This window comes from Mobula hypostoma, chromosome 24, assembly GCF_963921235.1.
Source record: "Mobula hypostoma chromosome 24, sMobHyp1.1, whole genome shotgun sequence".
NCBI lineage: Eukaryota > Metazoa > Chordata > Chondrichthyes > Myliobatiformes > Myliobatidae > Mobula > Mobula hypostoma.
The window spans coordinates 38,512,672-38,528,954 of record NC_086120.1 but is presented as its reverse complement, the minus strand read 5'-3'; the positions used below and the strand labels follow the sequence as shown (position 1 = coordinate 38,528,954).

General features: G+C 42.0%; 1 protein-coding gene across 2 annotated transcripts in view; it reads right to left on the bottom strand.

The window, feature by feature from the left end:
• The window catches only part of fgf22 (fibroblast growth factor 22), a 174,077-nt gene that overhangs the window by 82,345 nt on the left and 75,449 nt on the right, over positions 1 to 16,283 (bottom strand). The window lies entirely within an intron of this gene.

Below are 16,283 nucleotides of genomic sequence, written 5' to 3'. Positions count from 1 at the left end.
GCCACGGGTGCACTACCTTCCTTGATTTATTCTTTTGCCAAACTGGGATGAACAATTGTTGTAGTTCATCCATGCAACCTTTAAATGCCTGCCATTGCATATCCACCGTCAATCCTTGAAGTGTCATTTGCCAGTCTATCTTAGCTAATTCATGTCTCATACCTTCAAAGTTACCCCTCTTTAAGTTCAGAACCTTTGTTTCTGAATTAACTACGTCACTCTCCATGTTAATGAAGAATTCCACCATATTATGGTCACTCTTACCCAAGGGGCCTCTCACGACAAGATCGCTAATTAACCCTTCCTCATTGCTCAAAACCCAGTCCAGAATAGCCTGCTCTCTAGTCGGTTCCTCGACATGTTGGTTCAAAAAACCATCCCGCATACATTCCAAGAAATCCTCTTCCTCAGCACCTTTACCAATTTGGTTCACCCAGTCTACATGTAGATTGAAGTCACCCATTATAACTGCTGTTCCTTTATTGCACACTTTTCTAATTTCCTGTTTAATACCATCTCCGACCTCACTACTACTGTTAGGTGGCCTGTACACAACTCCCACCAGCGTCTTCTGCCCCTTAGTGTTACGCAGCTCTACCCATATCGATTCCACATCTTCCCGGCTTATGTCCTTCCTTTCTATTGCGTTAATCTCTTTTTTAACCAGCAACGCCACCCCACCTCCCCTTCCTTCGTGTCTATCCCTCCTGAATATTGAATATCCCTGAACGTTGAGCTCCCATCCCTGGTCACCCTGGAGCCATGTCTCTGTGATCCCAACTATATCATAATCATTAATAACAATCTGCACTTTCAATTCATCCACCTTATTACGAATGCTCCTTGCATTGACACATAAAGCCTTCAGGCACTCTTTTACAACTCTCTTAGCCCTTTTTAATGCTTGCCCTGGATTTGTCGGCCTGCCACTTTTACTTTTCCCCTTTGTACTTTTTGCTTCTACGCTCACTTTACACCCCTCTGTCTCTCTGCACTGGTTCCCATCCCTCTGTTGTGAACTAACCTCCTCACACCTAGCCGCTTTAATTTGATTCCCACCCCCCAACCATTCTAGTTTAAAGTCACCTCAGTAGCCCTCGCTAATCTCCCTGCCAGGATATTGGTCCCCCGAGGATTTAAGTGTAACCCGTCCTTTTTGTACAGGTCACACCTGCGCCAAAAGAGGTCCCAATGATCCAAAAACTTGAATCCCTGCCCCCTGCTCCAATCCCTCAGCCACGCATTTATCCTCCACCTCATCGCATTCCTACTCTCACTGTCGCGTGGCACAGGCAGTAATCCCGAGATTACTACCTTTGCGGTCCTTTTTCTCAACTCCCTTCCTAGCTCCCTATATTCTTCTTTCAGGACCTCATCCCTTTTCCTACCTATGTCATTGGTACCTATATGTACCAGGACCTCTGGCTCTTCACCCTCCCACTTCAGGATATCTTGGACACGATCAGAAATATCCCGGACCCTGGCACCAGGGAGGCAAACTACCATCCGAGTCTCTGGACTGCGTCCACAGAATCGCCTATCTGACCCCCTTACTATCGAGTCCCCTATCACAACTGCCCTCCTCTTCCTTGCCCTACCCTTCTGAGCTACAGGGCCAGACTCTGTGCCGGAGGCAGGGCCACTGTCGCTTCCCCCGGGTAAGCTGTCCCCCCCAACAGTACTCAAACAGGAGTACCTGTTGTTAAGGGGCACAGCCGCCGGGGTACTCCCCATCACCTTCCTTTTCCCCTTCCCCCTCCTAACCGTGACCCACTTGTCTGCCTCCCGTGGCCCCGGCGTGACCACCTGCCTTCCACTCCTCTCTATCACCTCCTCACTCTCCCTGACCAGACGAAGGTCATCGAGCTGCAGCTCCAGTTCCGTAACGCGGTCCCTTAGGAGCTGCATCTCGATGCACTTGGCGCAGATGTAGACGTCCGGGAGGCTTGGAGACTCCAGGGCCTCCCACATCCGACACCGAGAACAGCAAACTGCCCTCACAGTCATAATGCCCCTCTCCTCAAATAGCAACAGAAAATGAATGTCAAACCTTCCTCGCCTCACCCGCTTCCGCCTAAGCCCGGTGAGCCGAAGCCCTTAAGTCTTCACTCTGCTCCCGGCTCACTCCGCCGCCCGCAAACTACGCTGCCCGCTCTATGAGGCTCTGTTCCTTTTAAATCTGCCGCGCTGCACTGCCCTACGTCACACGCCTGCGCAGTCCCGCCTCTCAGAAAGCCGTTGGAGAAAAAAAAACGAAAATTTCAAAAATCTCTTTTTCGGCACTCCCACTCAGACTCTCAGACTCCTTCTTCGAATCAAATCCGAAGCAGGATGTCTGCCCTTTTAAATCTGCCGCGCTGCACTGCCCGACGTCACACGCCTGCGCAGTCCCGCCTCTCAGAAAGCCGAAGAACATTAATATGAAGAACATTAATGGCACTAGACCTGTACTTACTTGAGTTTAGAACAATGGGGGAGGGGGAAAGATCTCATTGAAACTTATCAGACATGGAAAGGCCTAGACAGAGTGAATGTGGAGAGGATGTTTCCTATAGTGGGAGAGTCTCGGACTAGAGGACACAGTTTCAGAATAGAAGGAGGTCACTTTAGAACAGAGGATGATGAATTTGTAGAATTCACTGCCACAGAAAACTGTAGAAGCCAAGTCAAGGGTGATGAGTACTTAAATAAGAAGTGTCAAAGATTATATGGAACAGCCAGGAGAATGGCATTGAGGGGGAAAATAAATCAGCCGTGATTGGATGGTGGAGCAGACTTGATGGGACAAGTGGCTTAATTCTACTACTTTGCCTTATGGCCCTATGGTCTTATTTATGGATTCTGCTATGGGTGGATCTTGTTTAAGGTTTATTAAACACAAATCTATTAATAAATACATACTTTTCTTTTTGTAATTTGTAGTTTTTTTCTCATTATGTATTGCACTGTACTGCTGCTACAAAACAACATATTTCACGGCATTTGCCAGTGATATTAAACCTGACTCTGACTCTGATTCTGAAAAGTGAGCTGGCAGAAGTGGAGGGTGCACTAAATGGGACTGAGGTTGATCCGTTTGATTGCTTACTGCTGTCACTATGTTAACTAGCCTGAAGAGCTGGTGTTAGACAGCTGTACCCAGAGGCTATCTTTTGTTCTGCCCAACCTTGCATTACCATCCCACCTCATTAGTATCTGGTAATTAGGCCGTTTCCTTCATAAACCCCACCCCCAACCCCTCCACCGCATGTTGTGACATATTAACAGTTGTTTAACATGCTAAATCTATCAGCAGAGACAATGGACATTTTTTGCAACACTCCAAGGTACAGTGGATTCCAGTTAATTGTGACACATCAGGACCAAAACATTTTGGCCCAATTATGTGGCTGTCACAATTAGCCAAAGTTTCATGAAATAGGTTAAAAAGGTATAAAAAAGACAAACTGAGTAACAAATTATGTATTTCAATGATGTACAGAACAAATTAGAACACTACCAATAGTACTACAGTACTATAAAACTGATCCTAATAGTTATTGACAGAGGAATTCTTCCAATGTATACTGCCGTTTTTTTATTACATCAAACGAACAACATCAGTGCAGATAATGGACTCCTTCATACAATGCTCTTGCCAACTGCAGCCTCCAAATCTCCATGTTCATTGTCACCTTCAAGATGATTGTCAACACCTTCAATTTCTTCATAGTTCCTAACTTGTTGAAGTAGTAAAATTGTTTCATTTTCACCCTCAGCTGTTTCTAGCATTTCCAAGTCTGAATGCTTAAAAATCCAGAGAGTAAAACAGTTCTGAATTGTCTTATTCTTTATGTCTTGCCAGCTATCAGTGACACAAGTTGCCTAATTTTAAACACAAACACACACGACCGGTGCTATTTAAAAACAGTTCGCTCAAAGCACGGTGTAGTGCAAGTGCATAGGACTGACACTAGTTAAAAACTGTTTAGCAACAGTCTCCTGTCCCAATTAGGTGGCATAGTGTCCCAAATAAGTGAAGTGAATCCCAACTATTTTCTCAATTAGTTTTTATTCTGTAAGAGTTGTTTCAAATAAGGAGCTGCCATGATTAACTAATGGTCCAATTAACTGGAGTCCACTATATATAATTCCCACTCCCCCAGTGTAACTAATGGATTGGAAGAACACATTATTGATAGCCAATATTTAAATGTAACATCTTTCCCATTGTCAGCCTGGTTCACGTTGATCCTCGCTGAACAAAAAATAATTGAATGCATTCTTCCATGAATGTCTGTTTTCTGAATCATATTGGCTTTGCTCGAGCCCTAATTCAGCAGAATCCTGGCCAATGTAATGCTTTGCGATGATAATGTGTTTGAAATAATTTGAAATCTTTGTGAGGCAGAAGCTTGGTGCAAATGGTATATTTCCATTTTCTAGTAATATTACTTTGTGGTAGCCAAGAGTTTAATGAATTTGAAGTTGAATTCCAAAGTAGTGATCTGACTATGATTTCCTAATATATTTTTCGGAATACCATACTGCTTATCTTGTGCACCAGGACTTAATAGAAATGTGTTCAATCTCATGCTTTAAGTTAACATATAAATTATCCTGGTGAGGCTAGACATGTTATACCTGGAGCAGAGGAGGTTAAGAGGGAATATGAATGAGATATATGAAATTATGAGGGTTATCAATAGATTATGGGTGAGAGGTGGTGATATGGCTCTACCAAAAGAGGCCTAAATTGCTGCTTCCCTCCACTAGCCTGCAGGTCACCCTTGGGCAAAGTATAGCACCTGCTTATCCCCTATATCAGGGTCACATGAAGCCATGGGAGGAGGTGGTGAATTGTCATATGAGCATATCACAAGTCCTTGTTGAGACCAATGACACCGCGCAGATAATCTCTGAAGAGTATTGATAATAGCTGGGGTGGGGTCACCCATCTTGTAAAGACACTGCCCAGAAGAAGGCAATGGCAGACCACTTCTGTAGAAAAACTTACCAAGAACAATCAAGGTCATGGAAAGACCAAGATCGCCTACATCATACAACACGACATGTAATGATAATGATGATGATAAGGTTAAGTTGCAGTAATACTTCCCCATATCAAAGGTGGATAAAACTAGAGTGTATAGGATTAGGGCAATTATGAAGAGATATGTAAATGATAGGAAGCCAGAAGTGAATGAGCAGGAAACATCCACATCTAAAGTGAAAAGGATGTTAAGGCACTTACAGAAGAGAAAGTATTAAAGACTCAGAGTGATTATCAGTCACGTTTGCCCAGCCAGAAAGATTTATGAATTAAAGAGAAATGAAACAGTGGCACCGATGGAAAAAAATTAAGCAGCTTTTATTCTATATGGCTTTCGATTTGCTTTAGTAATTGAAATTTCTAATGTACACAAACAGAAGAAAAATTAATACTTTCCTCCTTCCGTTTCTCTTATTGTCCACTCTCCTCTCCTATTGGGTTCCTTCTTCTCCAGCCCTTAACCTTTCCCACTCACCTGCTTCTCCCATCACCTTCCAGCTAGCCTCCTTGCCCCACCCCCACCCTTTTGTTCAGTCATCTTCCCCCTTCCTTCTCAGTCCTGCTGAACGGTCTCGGCCCGAAACGTTGACTGTTTAGTCATTTCCAGCTGAGTTCCTCCAGCATTTTGTGTGTGTTGGTTTGGATTTCCAGCATCTGCTGACTTTCTCATTTTTATATTCCCTGTTGCATCATTCATTTAATTCTTAGCTCAGAAGCTCAGAAAGTGTCACACAGCAATACAGAATGGATACAGCCTCTACAGTCTATACCATCCTTGCCATCCATGGTGCCCACCCAACTCATCTCAATTCCCTACGTTTGGCCAAAATTCCTCCAAGCCCTGTCCACCCATGTACCTATCCAAGAGCTTCTTAACGGATACTATTGTAACTATCCAAACTTCTTCCTCTGGCATTTCATTCCATATACTCACCACCCTCTGCATAAAAAAATGGCTCCTCAGGTCCCTTTTAATTCTTTCCCCTCTCTCCCTAAACTTGTGTCTCCTAATTTTGAACTTCTCTACTCTGGGGTCAGAATACTGTATCTTGTATGATATTTTATGACTCTGATAGCTGGGAGAGAAAATGCAGCTTGGATGTTCGTGATGTGTACAGTTTAACCAACATTCCACTAATACAATTTGACAACTCAAATATTAAAATATTTTCCATCCAGAAATTAGGTTCTTTTTTGGAATTATTTCAAGAATATTTTTGGAAGATTTGTACTGGCAAACACTATCATGACTATAGATGGCCAAGTAAAGTGGAATAAATTGAGAATGAGGAGAATTTGCTTAGAAACCAATGTTATTTAAGATGGAGAGAAGGAGGAATTTCCTGTATCAATAGATTACACATCACTGCAGTTCTCTATTCCTGAGCTGTGTAGACTTAGTCATTGAAAAGGTTGAGAGAGCTTGATATTCAGTCTCTAGGGAAATGAAAGATTAAGAGGATAAGGCAGGAAAATGCGATGGAGATCAAATCAGGCACGATGGAGCAAGCTTGAAGTCCCATATTACAGCTGTAGGAAAATAGTATGGAGATTGAATCAGGCATGGTGGACCAAGGTTGAGGTCCCATAATGCAGCTTCTGTTCATTATGTTTTTATTCTTATAGATTTTTCCTTAGAAAATTAGAAAAGAAAGATGGTGCATTTATATATCTGTGTGTGTCTGTTTGTGTACCTGTGTGCATGTGGCTGTGTATCTGGTATATATAGAAAATATTGAACGACCGTGGTATCCTCTGATTATATTTGATTTGAATCAATTCATTCATTTCTCTGTGCACAATGGCATTTCAGGTTGTGCGGCTTTGAAAATGGTTTCAATTCAGATAGGCTGTTGAATTTTGTGCAGATTTAGAGCCCAATATTTCAACATATACCACAGGCCCTGTCTAAGGTTTGGCAGGGCTCCATTCCTTAAGAACTGCTAGTAACCCTAACAGTTCACAAGTGGGAAACGCAGTCATGAACTGAGTACCCACGTAGCAGTAGGCACCTGTGTCCATTCAGCAGCTAGCAAATCCAACTCTGACGATCTCCCATCACCCATTTGTATATAGGCACGGTACTTAAGTCAGGCATTTGTAAGCTTTGGAGGACTTGTACATTTTTATTTCATTGGGTAGTACATAAAACAATGTAACAAAAAGAAACTATTATTTGTATTTAAAATTCTAAATAAACTGTGGTTAATATCAAATTTAATTAGGCACCTATAATATCAAATAAACACTGGGCATTTACTACTTAGACTATGATAGGTCTGGGCCTGTACTCGCTGGAATTGAGAAGAATGAGAGGGGATTTCATTGAAACCTATTGAATATTGAAAGGCCTAGATAGAGTTGACGTGGAGAGAATGCTTCTTATAGTGGGGGAGTCTAGGACCAGAGAGCACAGCCTCAGAATAGAAGGATGCCCCTTTAGGATAGAGATGAGGAGGATTTTATTTAGCTAGAGGGTGGTGAATTGGTGGAATGCCTGAGGAAGTCAAGTCATTGAATGTATTTAAAGCGGAGATTAGTAGGTTCTTGTTGAGTAAGGCTGTCAGAAGTTATAGGGAGAAGGCAGGACACTGGGGTTGAGAGGGATATTAATTGATGGAATGGCAAAGCAGACCTGATTGACTCAATGGCCTAATTCTGCTCCTATGTCTTATGGTCAAAGCAGAAAGTTTCAGATATGAAGCAGATTGACCCGTTGTTCTCAGTTTATTTCTTCATCCAAAAAATTACTTATCTCAGATATTATTTACAGAATTTCTTTTGACAAGGAAGGACCATTTATAGAGAATGTAGCTTGTTAACCCTGTCTGCTTCTATCCACTGGCAAGCGATGCACTGATCACTGTCAATACTACTCGGATATAAAAATATATTTTAGTTTGGGTGAACGGGTTTCCTCGCAGTGCTAATTAAATACAAACTCAAAGGCCTAAAACTTCATAAGCGCAATGCCCAAAAAAAACAAATTTGCAAATACGATTTTTTAAATGATTTCTGCATGATTTCCAATAAGGGTTAATGTCTGTCATTAATAAGGATGTCTTATTAATGTGAAGAATCTTAAAGACTTGCTTTATTGGCTCCAAGATGCCCAAATACCTTCATTAGACATGGCGCCACAGTAGTGTAGGGGTTAGCGCGATGCTATTACAACTCAGGGTGTCGGAGTTCGGAGTTCAATTCAAGTACCGTCCTGAAAGGAGTTTGTACATCTCCCGTAACATGGATGCCCCTGTTTACTCCCACAGTCCAAAGACATACCAGTTAATAGGTTAATTGGTCACTGTAAATTGTCCTGTGATTAGCCTAGCATTAAATAGTTTAGTTGCTAGTTGGTGAAGACAGAAGGGCCTGTTCCACACTGTATTGATAAATAAATAAATAACATGCAAAACACAATATTCATCCCAGCAAGATTTCTATTAAAGTTTGTGGAAGTAGATAGTCACTGTTCATTCATAGAAAAAGCAGTTTTTAATGATGTGGAGGTTAAAACAATATTGTTTTATACTATATAGGCTGGAAGGTAAATCCCTTGCATTCACAGATAATGCACTGCTTTCAACTGGGACGCAAGAATGGGGAGGGAGGTGGAGGGAGGGGACAAGGAGGAGAGTGGAGTGAGGGAACAGGAGCAGGGGGAAGGAGGGAGGGGATGAGGAAGAGAGGGGGGGAGGGTAAGGGGGATGGAAGCAAGAATGAAATGGAGAAGGAGGGAAATGGAGTGGTGGGAGTTAGGGTACCAGAAGAGGATATTTAGCAGGTTCCCTCTTGTGAACCAATGGGCAGAAATTCAAGAAGTCTTACTCAAGCAAAAGTGAGTCCATTGTCATCAGATTGGGAGTGACTAAAAAGCTGGAGAAAGACATCTGGCAAAATTGTGGCAGCAGAAACCTTCTCTGTCTTTCCTCACAGCTCAACCCTCAGAAGGTATCTCAAACCACTACACTTCCAGCTACCAGGGAGCATGGGTGAGGACAGAGAGATTGGTTCAATGATGAACGATGGATGGAGAGAGTCAAACGAAGGTTGCCAGATGGAACTGCACAATCTTCCAAATGACAGCTCGCGCACAGACATTTCAGACATTTGTCTGCACATCAAGGATCATGGATCATAAAAGCGCAGGTGTAGTTGGAGAGGATCCATGCCCTTTAGATATCTACCTGACATCTTTCTGCAGTAAGTGTTTTTTATTTTGTACAAGCACACACTGTTTTTTAGAAGCATGTGTAGGCTCCCTTCCGAGTGGCACTCCGTCACCCCTCGGTCCATCAGTGGAGCATGCACTCACTCCCTTTCACCATTCCCGGGAATTCAAGCCCTGGTGTTTTGTAGTGTGAACCTTGAAGGCCTACCTCCTGAGATCATAACCATGAGGAAAAAGAATTTGATTGCTTAAAATTCATCAAACAGTACCTGCTATTCCTGGAGTTATATAGAGGAGGCAACACAACTGGTTTTGTATGAAATTAACTATGAACTTTAATGAGATTCATAAAACAGCTTTGGGATACAGTTGGAATTTTCAATGCTAGAAAATGACTGTTTCCTCCACTGCATATAATTTGGATCCAATTTGTCCTTATATTCCATAAGCTTTTACTTTTCTTATCTGATCTTTACTAAATACGTTGCTAATATTTTGTAAACAGCATTACATGGCTGATCATCACCGACCATATTTGTCATCTTCTCAAATAGTTCAATCAAATTAGAGGGGCATGCTCTTGATTCCTCAGTGAACAATGATGGGCATGTTCCCTCAGAGTTTTATCTAGTAATTTATAATATCGCAAATGATTGATGCGTGTTCGATTTCAAAGTGTAAGAGAAATTTGGATAGTTACATCAATGGGAAGAGTACAGAGGACTAGTGTCTAGGAGTTGGCTGATGGAAATAGGCTGATTAATAATTCAGCATGGCCTAGATTGACCGAAGGGCTGTTTCTGTGCTGTAGTGCTCTATGACTGTCCGGACGCTAATGGAACTCTCCTGTGCATCTTCAAATAATACTATTGGGCTGTTTTACCTGATTTTGAAGAAATAAATAACTCTTGGCTTTAGAAGATATCTGACAAAATGTGTATGGTAGATTACCTGACAACACTGTGCCACTGACGGTCAATTATTGCCAGTGTAGGAAGTTTTCATATCCATTTCTAAGCCAAACCGTGTCACTTAGGAAATTGAATCTTTCACTTGTAAGTTATACTTATATTGATGGTGCAATTTCTGCATCACCTATGCTTGGGATGATGTTATTACCTTGCTGAGTATTGTCTGAGAAATTTGTGTGTACTGCTCTCAGAAGCAGCAATCATTGAGTATTCTTGGAACAGCTGACCCAACTGGGTTTTAATAATTCTACTTTGACATGGGGCCTCATTCAGTTAAATTCAATTACTTACTTCATGTCTCTTCTCTCTGGAAATCACTACTAAATATTACCCCTCCCATATGTACACACACACACACGCACACACACACACACACACACACACACACACACACACACACACTCTCTCTCTCTCTCTCTCTCTCACACATTCAATCTCTGTCTTTCTTTCTTTATCTGCCTCTCTTTATTTATTTATTAAGATACAAGTCAGAATAGGCCCTTCTGCCAACTTGATCCATGCCGCCCAACAACTGATTTAATCCTAGCCTAATCACAGGACAAATTACAGGACCAATTAACCTACCAGCCAGTACATCTTTGGACAGTGGGAGGAAACTGGAGCATCCGGAAGAAAGGCATGCGGTCACGGGGACAATGTACAAGCTCCTTACAGGCAGCGGAGGGAATTGAAGCCGGATCACTTGTACTGTAAAGTGTTGTGCAAACATGCCTCCATCTCTCTGAATTAACCTGTGCTCCATCCCTCTGACTCTCTAGTGCCCTGAAACATCCAAACCACTCTGCAGCCTGCCAACACTTTATCTGAAATATTTCAGCCTTGGAATTATTGATGGATCTTCTGTAATTTTCTTATAGTTTTTACTGTCTTTGACATTCTTAGTCATAATAATATTGGTGTCACTACACAATTCCAAAGATGTCTTTTCCACAAGCTTTAAGCATTTTAGATTTGCTATTTGTTGTAAATATAACATATTCAATGGTTAAGTTAATATGTTTACATATAATTAAGTGAATATATGTTTCACAAAAAAATCTTTTTTTAAATAGTGCTGATTTTCCAAAGGAAGTAACATTGCTTGAGGAAATACTACACCTAAGATTATTCTTCTTAAATGTACAATCTGGTATGCACAAAGTTTCCTCACAGTAACATGTAATATACTCGTTAACATTTGTCCATGAGTTGTTTGACTCAGGTAACCACCTCTGTAACATTAAAGGTCAATTTCAAAAACGTACCTGACTGCAAACAACGCAATTGAAATATCTTAGTTGTATCACACACATCACTTGTTAACCAAAAACCACTCTGAGTTTGCCAGTGACAAGTCCAGATGAGATTATATGAAAGGAATTCCTTTCTCAAGGATAGCAAAAGCCCCATCACTCGCTCTTTCATTTCTGTAAGAACAAAGAGGTTTTTTGAACCAAACCCATTCTCTCTCTTTGTGAACAGTGGGTCAATTCAGATACATCCAGTAAAAGCCTAACAGCTACATTTAGTGATATGAATCCCTTCCAGACTGCAGGAGATCAATCTGAAATAGAGACTTGAATCGATCGGCACGGCTTCTTAGAGACAGTCAGCAAAGCATTTTCAACATGTTGTATGCGCTCTCATTTTAAAAAAGAAATCCTTTTAGAAAGATAACCTTGTCTGCTCGCTAAAAGGGGCTGTGCCTTTTGCAGCCATTGTTTTATAATGTAGTAGCACTATAGAGTGTTATCAGGAAGGAAAAGAATCTGAAGTATCCAAGGTTGTTTCACACAAGTGCGTACTCTGTTGGTGTGGTTTCGCCATCGATCCTTAGCACCACATCAAGGACAGAATCTTACTTCTTGATTTCTCTGCTTTCAAGATTTACGATCTTCTACACCGACTAACTGAGACAGCATATAATGCAAAAGAAAACCCTACAGTTTTGGAGTCAACCCAACAAGGGAAATTACACTTCTCAGGTCATCAAGTCCTGAGTCCTGTGTCTGTCTGCCTTCGTTACCTCCACACGACAGCTTGCTGCCTAGGGAAGGATCGTTACACTGAGTCCATAAGGTGGAAGGTAAAACAGGAATGAACTAAAGTCGGACAAATTGGTCATCAGACAGTCATCACAAAACCAGGTTAAAACCACAAATGAAGAATTATTTTCAGAGGTCTGGCTGAGGAATAGGAATTAGGTTATACCATGAGACAAGGAGCATAGATTTGATCTAGAATTCACATCAATAATATTATGAAAGGCTGTTTATGTTCCAGTCATGGACCCAGCTTTCAATTGACGATCTCATTGCAGATTGGTGGCATGTGTGCACAATCTTCATTCTTAGATTCGGTCAAGGTCTTCCTTTGACCTTTTTTTGGTTTTCCAGGTAAGAAGATAATGGGGTCACTTTCAAACTTCTGCTGTCATCTTACAGAATTTTGTTATGCTCTTCTGTTTGTGAAAGTTAATGGATTGTCACAGATTATCAAATGAAGAGCATAGGCTCTGTAGAATACAAGTTAATGTTAGGTAAACCATCCTGAGTGAGTCAAAACTAAGGCTAGTTCAAACAATTTTAACAAAGGAACAAAATATAGAATACTGGAGGAACTCAGTGGGGACAGAAAGAAAATCAATGTTTTATGTCAAGAGCCCTTCATCTGAACTGAAAACATGAGCAAACAAGTGTAATCAGCTCCAGAAAGGGGGGGGAAATATCTGGATGAAGACCAGATTTGTCAAGCTCATAAATAATAGAAGTTAGATACAGAAAAGGAGGAAGAAACAAAATGAAACAGATACAGTCACATCCATGGAGAGCCAAAAAGAAGCAAAGCTGGAAAAGCTTCCTGAAATTGTTGAAGTCAGTACTGTCGTCCCAAATGCTTTGACTTGCCCTAAAAGGAGATGAGGTACTGAGTCTTGATCTTATGCTGTGCACTGCTGTGGCAAAGTGGGTGGTTGGAGACAAAGGTTAGATTTGGAGATGGATGGACACTTCATGTAACCAATTTCCAATAACCAATTTCCAATTTCCCTCGGGATCAATAAAGTATGACTATGACTATGACTATGATGTAGCTGAGCACTACAAGCTCAAGATTATTAAGACCGCACCCTGACATTGTCTTCAAACCTGCTGAAAGGGTGGTGTTGCAATGCTTAGTAAACTGACCTCGACTTTGAAGAAGCGAATCATCAGCTTCCAATGCCACCTCATTCTTCCCACTGTTCCTTGACCTCACTGATATACATTGCTTCAAGACATTTCATGCCACCATTCCCTCTACAGTCTCTGGACTCACAAACTCTGGGTAGTCTACGTCTATCTCTTCCCCAGGATCCACAGTCAGGACTGTTATGATATACCCATTGCTATTGCCCATTTTTACCCTGCTTTACTTATTTTTTACTACTGTGCATCCATTCTTTCTCCTCTTTCCCTTCTCATTTGTATCTGATGCTGTCTTAAAATTGGAAGATTCTATTTTTATTTTGTTCTCCAGTGGTCCACTTTTCCCCTAGATGTCAGTCTTCCGCATTTTCACCCCTCACCAGCAAGGTGAGAACACACACACTAAAGCCCTCCACTTTCATTCCCCACCATCTGGCTGATCTTGTTCTTACTTTGAGCAAATTTTCCTTCACCACTCCCTCTCTCCAAATCAAACGGACTGTTATGGGAACTCACAAGAGTGCAAGCTATATCTGTTTCTATATCTGTTTTTGTGTCATCCCGCTGCCCTACACTCACTCCTCAACTCTTCCTCCATGGCAATGATGTCAGCATTTGGATTCTCTCCAGTAGACATATAAAGATCAAAAATGTCATTGTATTTGCTGCCACTTTCCACCCTGCCCTGACCTCCACACGATGAATCTTTGACTCTTCCCTTGGCCTCCTTGATTTCTCTGCCTCCATCTCATCCAGAAACATCATACAAGCCCACAGATCGCTGCACCTATCCTGATTACACTTCCTCCCATTTGTTTCCTAACGACTCGATACAGCTCTGCCTCTTTCTCTGTCTCCATTGTATCTACTTTGATGACATGACTCTCCACACTTAAGAACTTTATTCCTTAATAATGGTTTCCTGTCTATCAATATAGATAAAGATCTCAACCATCTCTCCTTTTTATCCTGGACTTGTGCTCTCTACACTGTACTGTGCAAAAGTTTTATTGCTAGGGTGCCTAAGACTTTTGCACAGTACAGCGATGATTTTATGTATTGCACTGTACTGCTGCCACAAAAAATAAACAGATTTCTTGATATATGTGAGTGCTGATGAACCTGATTCTGATATGAGTCTCTATTGTGGACTGAGAGGGGAATCATGGATGGGAAATGGAAAGTCAGAGGTGAGGGAGCAGGAAGCACCCAGAGAGACATTCTGTAGTGATCAATAAACTAATTGTTTGGACTCGAGTGACCTTGCCTAATGTATCAGGGCTGGGTGAGTCTGCACCCGCATCACCCCCTGCCCCATGCACTCCTCTGCCCTCTGTTCTGTACCCGTCCCGGAGTGCTCCACTGTCACCATTCCCAACATTCTTTGCTTTGCAGCAGATTTACAAACTCGCTCTCTGCTCCAAATTGACAAATACAGTACTATATAAAAGTCTTAGGACTGCTAGCTACATATATATGTGTGTGTGTGCGTGTGTGTGTGTGTTTGTTTGTGTGTGTGTGTGTGTGTGTGTGTGTGTGTGTGTGTGTGCATGTGCGCGCACGCGCGCGCCTAAGACTTTTGCTCAGTACTGTATCTTCACATCTGGAGCAAAGATAGTTCCACTTGCACTCTCTTGAATCCTAAACAGACAGTGGATCATCTTTCATAACTTCTGTCATTTGAAGTGGAGGTTGCTTGGTGTTTAATTATTAAGGGCATACAAGATTACAGGGAGAAGGCAGGAGAATGAGGTTGAGAGGGATAATAAATCGGCCGTGACAGAATGGTGGAGCAGACTTGATGGGCTACACTGCCTAATTGTGCTCCTATGTCTTATGGACAATTCATCCCCATTCAGTTTTGGGTACCATATTAAAGTGCTGGCCCTGGAGAGAGACTATAAGAAATGGGAGCAGAATTAGGCCACTTCACCCATTGAGTCTGTTCCGCCATTCCCCTCCTCAGCCCCACTCCCCGGCCTTCTCCCCATAACTTTTGAAGCTGTGTCCAATCAAGAACCTATCAATCTCTGCCTTAAATACACCCAACAACCTGGCCTCCACAGTTGCCTGCGGTAACAAATTCCACAGATTCACCACCTAGAGGGTCTAGAGGAGGTTCATAAGGACAGTGGCAGGAATGAAAGGGTTAACATATGAGGAGCATTTGATGTCTCTGATCCTGAACTTGATGGAGTTCAGAAGGAAGAGGGGTGAATCTCATCCAAACCTACAGAATACTGAAGGACCTGGATTGAGTGGATGTGGAGAAGATGTTTCCTTTTGTAGGGGAGTCTAGGATCTGAGGACACAACCTCAGAATGAAAGGACGTCCCTCTAAAACTGAGGTGAGGAGGAATTTCTTTGACTAGAGAGTGCCGCAGAATGCTGTGGAGGCAAAGTTATTGGGGGTATTTAAGGCTGTGAATGATAAGTTCTTGATTGATAAAGGGGTTACAGGATACAAGGAGAAAACGGGAGAAGAGGATTGAAAAAGAATCAGCCATGATTCATGATGTATGGCAAAGCTGACTCAATGGGCTGAAAGGCCTAATTCTGCTCCCACATCTTATGATCTGACGACTAATAGCAAAAAAGTGACTGTGCAGTGAGGTGTACTCAGCAGTGGGGTTGGTGTCATCAATTGGAAATGAAACCTTAGGAAGTTACGTAAATTTCAACGGAGACAACGCATAGGAAAACGCAGTTTTAACTCAATAAAGTGTTAAAACAATTGGAAAACAGCTGAAACTAGGTTAACATTGGTAGGGCCTGGTCCTAGACAGACAGGGTTCCTCTAGGTTCAGTGCAGCTCTTGAGCCTTCCTCGAGCATTTAGCTTCCCTCTGCCATTGATTTGGAGCTCAGAATAAGTTTGAAAGTGATCATATTTCATGGAGAAGGAAATGAAGCAACTGCCCATTT